The sequence below is a fragment of the Arachis stenosperma genome, chromosome 9 (assembly GCF_014773155.1).
Source record: "Arachis stenosperma cultivar V10309 chromosome 9, arast.V10309.gnm1.PFL2, whole genome shotgun sequence".
NCBI lineage: Eukaryota > Viridiplantae > Streptophyta > Magnoliopsida > Fabales > Fabaceae > Arachis > Arachis stenosperma.
In genome coordinates, this window is record NC_080385.1 from 81291352 (window position 1) to 81300830 (window position 9479).

The window sequence follows — 9479 nt, forward strand, 5'->3', positions numbered from 1 at the left end:
GTAAATAAAGTTGGAAATTGCTCACAAATGGCCACGTTAGAAGCCACGTTAACCTAGTTAACGTGGCCTCAAACGTTAAAGGGGGAAGAGAAGCCAACGTTAGTGACACTCAACACTGTCACTAACGTTGGCCTAAGGTGCAAAGAGCCACGTTAACTCCCACGTTAACTTGGTTAACGTGGGAGCTAACGTAAGAGATGGAGAGTTGTCGACAATGTTAGTGACACTCAACATTGTCACTAACGTTGGAGCAACCACACAACCCCCAAGAGCCACGTTAATTTTCACGTTAACTTGGTTAACGTGGAAGCTAACGATGAGGAATGAAGAATGAGCCAACGTTAGTGACACTCAACATTCTCACTAACGTTGGGATGGCTAAGAATGGCCACGTTAGAAGCCACGTTAACCTAGTTAACGTGGACTCTAACGTGAGACCTAGGGGCACATTTGAACGTTAGTGACAATGTTGAGTGTCACTAACGTTCTCGAAGGTTGGCAAAAGCCACGTTAGAAGCCACGTTAACCTAGTTAATGTGAGCTTTAACGTGAAGCAAGAAGGGGCACACTTGAACGTTAGTGACAATGTTGAGTGTCACTAACGTTCTCGAAGGCTAACAAGGCAACGTTAAAAGCCACGTTAACCCAGTTAACGTGGGCTTTAACGTGAGGCAAAGGGGTGCATGGCAACGTTAGTGACAATGTTAAGTGTCACTAACGTTCTCGAACTTGTATTTTCACTAAATGATAAAAACCCCTAACGTCTTGAGCTAAATTCTATGCCCACTTCACACTATCTCTCTGCAAGTAAGCCAAGCCCAATTGAAGAAAGGAACTGCTTTAAGCTCAAAGATCCAGAGGCCCAAGACTTGAAGAGCTAACTAGAAGCTGAGAAGAGTAGTATATATAGGAGTAGTTTTGAAAGAGAGAGGAGCTTTTGGAAGGAGCTAGGACAGAGAACTACTCTTTGTATTTACTTTCTTTGTACTTCTAGATTTATCATCTATTCTCCATCTTTGATTTTGATTTCTAGAGCTATTAACAACTAAAACCCTTTCATTGGGTTAGGGTGCTCTGTTGTAATTTGATGGATCAATACTAATTTTCTTATTCTTCTTCTATCTTTCCTTTCGATTTTACTTGAAAGCTTTCGATCTTCATCCAATTGGATAGTTATCTTAGAAAAGAAGCTATTCAAACATGGATTTCTTCGGATCCTTGAAAGAAGAATGAAGAGATTAGCTAGAAATGCTTTCTCATGCTGGACCAAATTGAGTGTGGATGGGTATGTGGCTATAACCCTCTAAGCATTTGATTTGGGAAGTGCATGTGGTATAATCAGTGACCACACTTCATCTCTTCTCATGAGCAATTGACCAAGGAATTGGCTATTGATCAAGATTTGAGAGATTGAATTGCAAGAAATTGTGATTCAATCACTTAAGATTGCCAAGGAGATCAATGAGTGCATTGATTGAGGAAGAGATGAAAATGAAATTGATCCGGAGAATGCAACATCTCCTAAGCCTAATGAACTCCCCATTTCTGATCTTACCCATTCTCTTTATTTTCTGCAATTTACTTTTATGAGCAATTCTCCCATTCCCATTTACAAGTTTGCTATTTACTTTCAGTCATTTACTTTCTCGCCATTTTAATTTCTGCAATTATCAACTCTATTCATGGATTTGCTCAACTAGATCATTCCTCTAATTAAAGTTGCTTGATCAATCAATCCCTATGGGATTCGACCTCACTCTATTGTGAGTTTTTACTTGACGACAAATTCGGTACACTTGCCGAATGGGAATTTGTTGAGAGACAAGTTTTACCCCGATCAAGTATATGGCGCCGTTGCTGGGGATTGATTGTGCATCGACAATGATTACATTAGAGGATCACTAGATTGAGCATTTGTATTTTGTTTGATTTAATTTTCTGTTTGGTTAATTTGCTTTCCGTCTTAGTTTAATTCTTCCCCTCCCCTGTTTCTGAGTTTTTCTTTGCTATTTACAATTCAGTTCACTAACCCACTAACTGTTTGATATATTGCATCACTGACACTAACAAGTTATTCTAACAAGATACTTTCTGCATTGCTTTTCTTGCTTGTAATCTGTTGGTTGTATGACAGGGAGAAGAAGCGAAGCTTCAACTTCCTTTGATTCTGAACCTGAGAGAACCTTCTTAAGATTAAGAAGGGAGGCAAAAGAAAAACGTGTAGTGGGTGTTGAAAAAGAGGAGGAACACTGTGAAGAATACTTTGAAACAACCATGGAAGACCATCGTGAGGAAGAGGTTCACAACCATGGTGGAGGAGGTAGAGCAAATCCTGGTGGGGAAGATAGAAGAGTCTTGGGCTCTTACATCAACCCAAACCCAGGGAATTACGGAAGTAGCATCCAAAAACCAACCATCCATGCCAACAACTTTGAACTAAAGCCACAGCTCATCACCCTTGTTCAGAACAATTGCTCGTTCGGAGGAGGTGTCCAAGAAGACCCCAACCAACACTTAAACACCTTCCTGAGAATATGTGACATAGTAAAGTCCAATGGCGTTTAACCAGACGTCTATAGACTGTTGTTGTTCCCATTCTCTCTCAGAGACAAGGCAACCAAGTGGTTGGAGTCTTTTCCAAAGGAGAGCTTGACAACTTGGGATGATGTTATGAACAAGTTCTTAGCAAGATTTTACCCCCCTCAACGAGTCAATCGGCTGAGAGCTGAGGTCCAAACTTTCAGGCAACAAGATGGTGAGACTCTATATGAAGCATGGGAGAGGTTTAATGACTTAACAAGGAGATGTCCATCTGATATGTTCAATGAATGGGTGCAGCTGCACATCTTCTATGAAGGACTGTCATATGAATCTAAGAAGGCCGTAGACCATTCATCCGGAGGTTCTTTGAACAAGAAGAAGACCATTGAGGAAGCCATAGATGTCATTGAAACTGTAGCTGAGAATGACTACTTCTATGCTTTCGAAAGAGGGAACACTAGAGGAGTAATGAAGCTGAACAATGTAGATGCTCTGCTTGCTCAAAACAAGCTCATCACCAAGTAGCTAGCTGACCTCACCAAGAAGATGGAGAGAAGTCAAGTGGCAGCAATCACCACTTCAACTCAAGAGGAAGCAAGTAAAGAGGAAGAAGGCACTCAGGAGCAAGCCACTACATTGGGAATTCACCCAGATACAACCATGATCCATACTCCAAGACGTACAACCCTGGATGGAGGAATCACCCAAACTTTGGGTGGGAGAATCAACAAGACCAAGGCCAAGATCAGAGACGTCACAACCCCAACAACACAGCTCCCCAACAATTCACACAGAGGACATACCAATAAAACCACAGCAATACATCTCACTCTTCTACCTCTACCCCCAACATACCATCATTTGATGACAGAATCTCTAAGATTGAAACCTTACTTGAAAGCATATGCAAAGACATTCAAGACAATAAGGTGTTCAAAGAGGAGGTGAGAGCCAGTATGAAGAATCGGGGGGAAGCAATTAAGAAGCTGGAATTCCAAGTGGGATATTTGTCTGAGAAGATGCCCAGACCCACTGATAGCTTCCCAAGTGACACGGAGAAGAATCTGAGAGGTGAAGCGAAGAAAGTAAGATGGGAAGACTGCAATATGGTCACTACAAATGACAAGGAGACTGAAGACAAGCCAAGCAAGCTGTCAGAACAACCTGAAAATCCCTTAGTAGAGAAGGAGAAGAAAGACCAACAAGAACCAGAAACCTCACAACAGGAGCTGCTGAGACTATATGCACCATTTCCTCAACTGCTAAAGGGTGCTGTGGGAAAGAGAATGTACTCAAGGTTCTTAGACTCGTTTGCATCTTTGAATGTGAACATACCATTCATCAAGGTCATTCAGCAAATGCCAGCATTTATCAAGTATATGAAGGAACTACTTCCCAGGAAGAGCTCACTCAAGGGGGGCCAAACTATAGTGATGAACAAGGATTGCAGCACCCTCATTCAAACACAATTGCCTGGGAAAAGAAAAGACCCAGGGAGTTTTCATGTCCCTTGTGCTATAGGGGAAACAAATTTTGATAGAGCACTTTGCGATTTGGGAGCAAGCATCAACTTAATACCCCTATCCCTGGTAAAAAGGCTGCAGATCAATGAGATACTACCTACAGATGTAGTCATAAGGCTGGCAGACAAGACTCAAAAGCAAGCAGTAGGAATGGTGGAAAACGTGTTGCTCAAAGTTGGAAAATACTTTCTCCCAACAGACTTTGTCATCCTGGACATGGAAGAGAGTCACCTGCACCCAATCATATTGGGGAGACCATTTCTAGCTACTGCTAGAGCACTCATAGATGTGGAGAAAGGAGAGCTAATATTAAGGATCCATGATGAACAACTGAGCTTCAGTGTTTTCGAACTCTCACTGGAAAAAGATGAAGAGGATAAAGAACCGAGCAAAGGGCATCATGAGATACTAAAGGAAGAAGCAAGCACTGAAGCACAACCAGCTCATCCTGAGATTCACTGGGTTGATGGACAAGGCCAGCAGCAAGTGCCACAGGTCAAGGAAAAATTGGAGGAACCTAAGCCACCAGAAGTTTGTGAGGACATTAACAAAAGCTCATCAAAGAAGGTGGCCACCAGGAGTAAGAAAACAGCACCAGGGGCAAAGAAGAAGGTACCAAGGGGGTGGCAAAACAAGAAGATTCCTACAGAAGATTTCTCTCTAGGGGATAAAGTAATATCAGCCTACTTCACAGATATCCCCCCTAATCTCCCCACTGTACCATCTCAGCTACCTAAGGTCTTCACCATCAACAGAGTTCTCTCCTTGGAGCATGTAGAGATCATTGATACAACCAATGGATACAAGTCCACTGCCAGAGGAGAAGACTTCAAGCATTACCAACCACCATAATAAGGGGGTAACGTCAAGCTAGTGATGCTAAAGAAGCGCTTCATGGGAGGCAACCCATGTTTACATGCTTTCAGAAGTAGTGAATAAATCAATATTCATGAATTCCAACCAAAAATGGACAAACATGTGTGAAATTTTTATATGCAGAATATAGTAAAGAACAAGTTTGGTGTTCAAAGCATTATTCTTAAAGCTTTGAACACAACTTTTCATCACAGTGCTCCAAAATAAGTTTGGTGTCACCCTATGGTGCCACCAATTTACATATGAAGACACACAGTTAGTCAGTTAGTGGAATTCAGGAATAAACAAATTCTTTTATTATTCAAGCTGTAGATGTTAAAGCATTTTTGTTTCTTTTATAAAAGTAGTTCTTACTCTTCTTATTTTATCTTTATAGGGAAAAGAAAGGAGCATTGAGGAGATTGATAGGACAAGTGAAAAGAAATGGTTCAGCACTTTATGAAGAGATACACACACACGTGACTCAAGGAAGAATGCATTGGAAAATGTTGCCATGCAATATGGAAGAAAGAGGAAACTTGATGACTGAACCAATAACCACAATAAAGTGGTGATCCTTGTCCATGAGCATACATAACCCCAACCGTCCATCGAGCGACAAATCCATCAATCCACACCATCCATTCACTTACAACTTCCCTATATAAGTAGCCCTTGTTCCGTACCCAGCCTTAACTTTCTTCACACACTCTTCATACATATTCATTTCGAAACGCAGCACTTCTTACCTCATTACAAACGTTCCCTCCCCCTCACTCTCTTCATTGCCATAAAACCATAAACAACCAGAAGTCTCCACAACCTTACCACCTTCACATAAGAATTATCATTCATGGCATCCTCAAGTGCCAAGAGAAGGAAGGGAAAGGAACCCATAGAGGAACACCCGTATGATGAGAAGAGGTTTAGAAGCTTGCATCATGCATTGGAATACGGATGGATGGTTGGTAAGGAAATCATCTATGAGTTGGGATTTCAAGTTAGGAAGAGTGAGTGCCCGAAAATCTCAGAGAAGGTAGAAAGGAGAAGATGGGAGCTCCTCACTGACCCGGTCACTAAGGTGAATGCAAACCTCATAAGAGAATTTTATGCAAATGCAGTCCGGTATGATAAGAAAGATGAGTCATATATAAGCTTTGTGAGAGGAAAAATGGTGGATTTTGGTCCCATAAGTGTAATGAGGGCATTGAAGCTACGGTCTATACCATTTGAAGAAGAAAGTTATCACTCAAGGATGGACAACAACCCAAATTATGACCAGATCCTACGAGACCTTTGTGTACCCAGAGCTGACTGGGAAAGGGGCGCGGGAAATAAGCCAAAATTCATCAAGAGAACAGATCTCACTCCTGAAGCCAAAGGGTGGTTTGAGCTAGTGAGGAGGTCCACCCTCCCAGCTGCAAACAACTCGGAGGTGAATTTGGAAAGGGCAACAATGGTGCATTGCATACTCAAGGGAGGAGAAATCAAGGTTCATGAAATCATAGCTCAAGGCATTAGAAAGATGGCAGAGAAAAGTGACGCAAGAGGGACGTTAGGTTACCCCAGCACTATTTACCGACTATGCAAGAAAGCTGGGGTGGAGTTTGAGGATGAGGATCCTGTATGGATAAAGGAAGGCATTCTAATAACAGTTCGAAGGATGAATGCTGCAGCATCCCCCATACCTCAAAAGAAGCAAAGAAAGAATAAAGGCCCTCAAGGAGTGGAAGGACAAGCCCCAGAGGAGCAAGCACTACAGACCTTGGACATGCATCAACTTCAGGAAACCCTTGATGGCTTGTCTAGACAGTACTTGGAAGGCCAAGGAGCACAGAAAGAGCTACAACTACAGATGATGAGGCAACAAGAGGAAGCACTATCAAGATGGATAACTCAACAAGGAGTGTGGCAAAGGCAGATGATAGAACAGCAACAAAGTCAAGGGCAACAATAGGGAGAAACATTCAATAGGATGGAGCAAAGGCAAAATGAGCAACAAGAGTCCATCCAGAGGCTAATCAACATCCAAGCACATCAAGGGGCACACATACATGAGATGCATCGAAGGCAGATAGAACACACAGAACTACTGGACGAGCAAAGGGCATTTGCAGAAAGTGTTTACATGAGCGAGACAGGACATCACATAAACACTCAAGCCAGGCTCGGGTACCTAGTAGGACAGCTGCCTATATTACACCCAGGAATCGAAAGGTATGAAGAAGTGAGGGATGAATTAGCACGAGAAGAGAGAAAAAGGGTGGAAGAGAGCTATGAGTCAGTGAGGAAGGCACTTGCGGATTGGAAGCAAGCAAGATTGGCACGGCTGCAAAGAAGTGCAAGAGGACACAAGGAGGACCAGCAAGGAAAAGAGCAAGGACGGCCACAAAAGTAAAAGGTGGTGGAGTTCCTTCGTTACTCCATTTCTTTTTCTATGCTTTAAATAAGGAAGATCTTGTATGGAATAGAACATGCTTCCATGTTAGTTTGAACATTTTCAATTCTGCATCTTAATGCTCTTATTGCTTAGGTCCATGAACTCTGGTTTAAGTGTCACTGCTTCTTTCCCTTATTTACTTGTAAGCTTGTCTATTTGTATGAAGAAGAGAATGTCTATGTTTACAAAAGACCAAAAAGGAGTTCATAATGTGGAAGTGCATTCATGAATCTTTGGGGGTAGTCATAAGTTATCTAAGTTGGTTCAACCACAAGGTTAGGATGACAACTATCTATCCTGAATGCTTTACTTTTGATATACCCATGAGACTAAGATAACAACAAGATCCTAATAAGAGAAAAGGGAAAGAACAATGGAAGTGAAAAACAAAAGAAAAAGAGTAAGCAATAAGGCTAGGCACCAATGGTTTACCTTAAGACATGTGTCTGTGGTGCTCCTGTGTGGGGGATCTACTTGGATGAATAAGCTCATTGGGGTGCTTTATCACCTGGTAACTTGGGTTAACTAACTTGGGATTATCAGCTGAAAATCCACTATCAAGAGTAACCCTCACCACATAGCATTTAGTAACCCAAAGAGGTGCTGGACACCAAGGTCTGAAGGAAAGAAAATAAATAAACTATATGCCTGTGGTGTGTATGTATGGGGGAGAGACTTGAGCAAGTAAGTCCTTAGGGGTGCTTCAACACCTAGCACCTTGAACCAACTGGTTCGGGAGTGTTGGCTGAAAGCTTATCCTAAAGAGTTGCCCCCTTACAAAACACTTAGCCTAAATAACACAAACAGCCCTGGAAATAATAATAAAAGGATCAATAAATAAAGGTCTCATGGGATATAACAAAGTGAGTATTTTAGGAGATGATAAAGGTCTGAAAGCCAGTAGTGGAATGAACCTAAGTTGCTATGCATGAAACCACCATAAAATCAGTAATATGACTTCCACAAGAATGACTCATTTCTCTGGAGATTCCATTCATCATTCTCTTGTTCCAGTACTTGCTTAGGGACAAGCAAGCTTTAAGTTTGGTGTTGTGATGCCAGGGCATTTTGGCCAGTTTCACTGACCTTTTCTTTACTGTTTTTAGGTAATTTCATGCATTTTCTTAGGAAATAAGTTAGTTTTGGGCAGATATTCACTCAGACCTTGATTCAAGCATACATTGTGCATTTTACATTGTTTCATGAGGATTTTGCATGATTTTAATGACAAAATTGTATATTGCATTACCCATGACTTGAACTAGAACTTTGATGCACTCTATTGCTTGATTTCAGGACCAAAGGAAGCAAGGAATGGGAGGTAACTTGCAAAGTTAAGGAGAAAAGTAATTGCCAAAAAACACTCTCAAAAGCCATCAATGCCCACATTAAAGAGTCACGTTAACTAAGTTAACGTGAACTCTAACGTGGAGAAGAGAAGTTGAGCCAATGTTAGCGACACTTAACATTGTCACTAACGTTGGCAATTGCTCACAAATGGCCACGTTAGAAGCCACGTTAACCTAGTTAACGTGGCCTCTAACGTTAAAGGGGGAAGAGAAGCCAACGTTAGTGACACTCAACACTGTCACTAACGTTGGCCTAAGGTGCAAAGAGCCACGTTAACTCCCACGTTAACTTGGTTAACGTGGGAGCTAATGTAAGAGATAGAGAGTTGTCGACAACGTTAGTGACACTCAACATTGTCACTAACGTTGGAGCAACCACACAACCCCCAAGAGCCACGTTAACTTGGTTAACGTGGAAGCTAACGATGAGGAATGAAGAATGAGCCAACGTTAGTGACACTCAACATTGTTACTAACATTGGGATGGCTAAGAATGGCCACGTTAGAAGCCACGTTAACCTAGTTAACGTGGACTCTAACGTGAGACCTAGGGGCACACTTGAACGTTAGTGACAATGTTGAGTGTCACTAACGTTCTCGAAGGTTGGCAAAAGCCACGTTAGAAGCCACGTTAACCTAGTTAACGTGAGCTTTAACGTGAAGCAAGAAAGGGCACACTTGAACGTTAGTGACAATGTTGAGTGTCACTAACATTCTCGAAGGCTAATAAGGCAACGTTAAAAGCCACGTTAACCCAGTTAACGTGGGCTT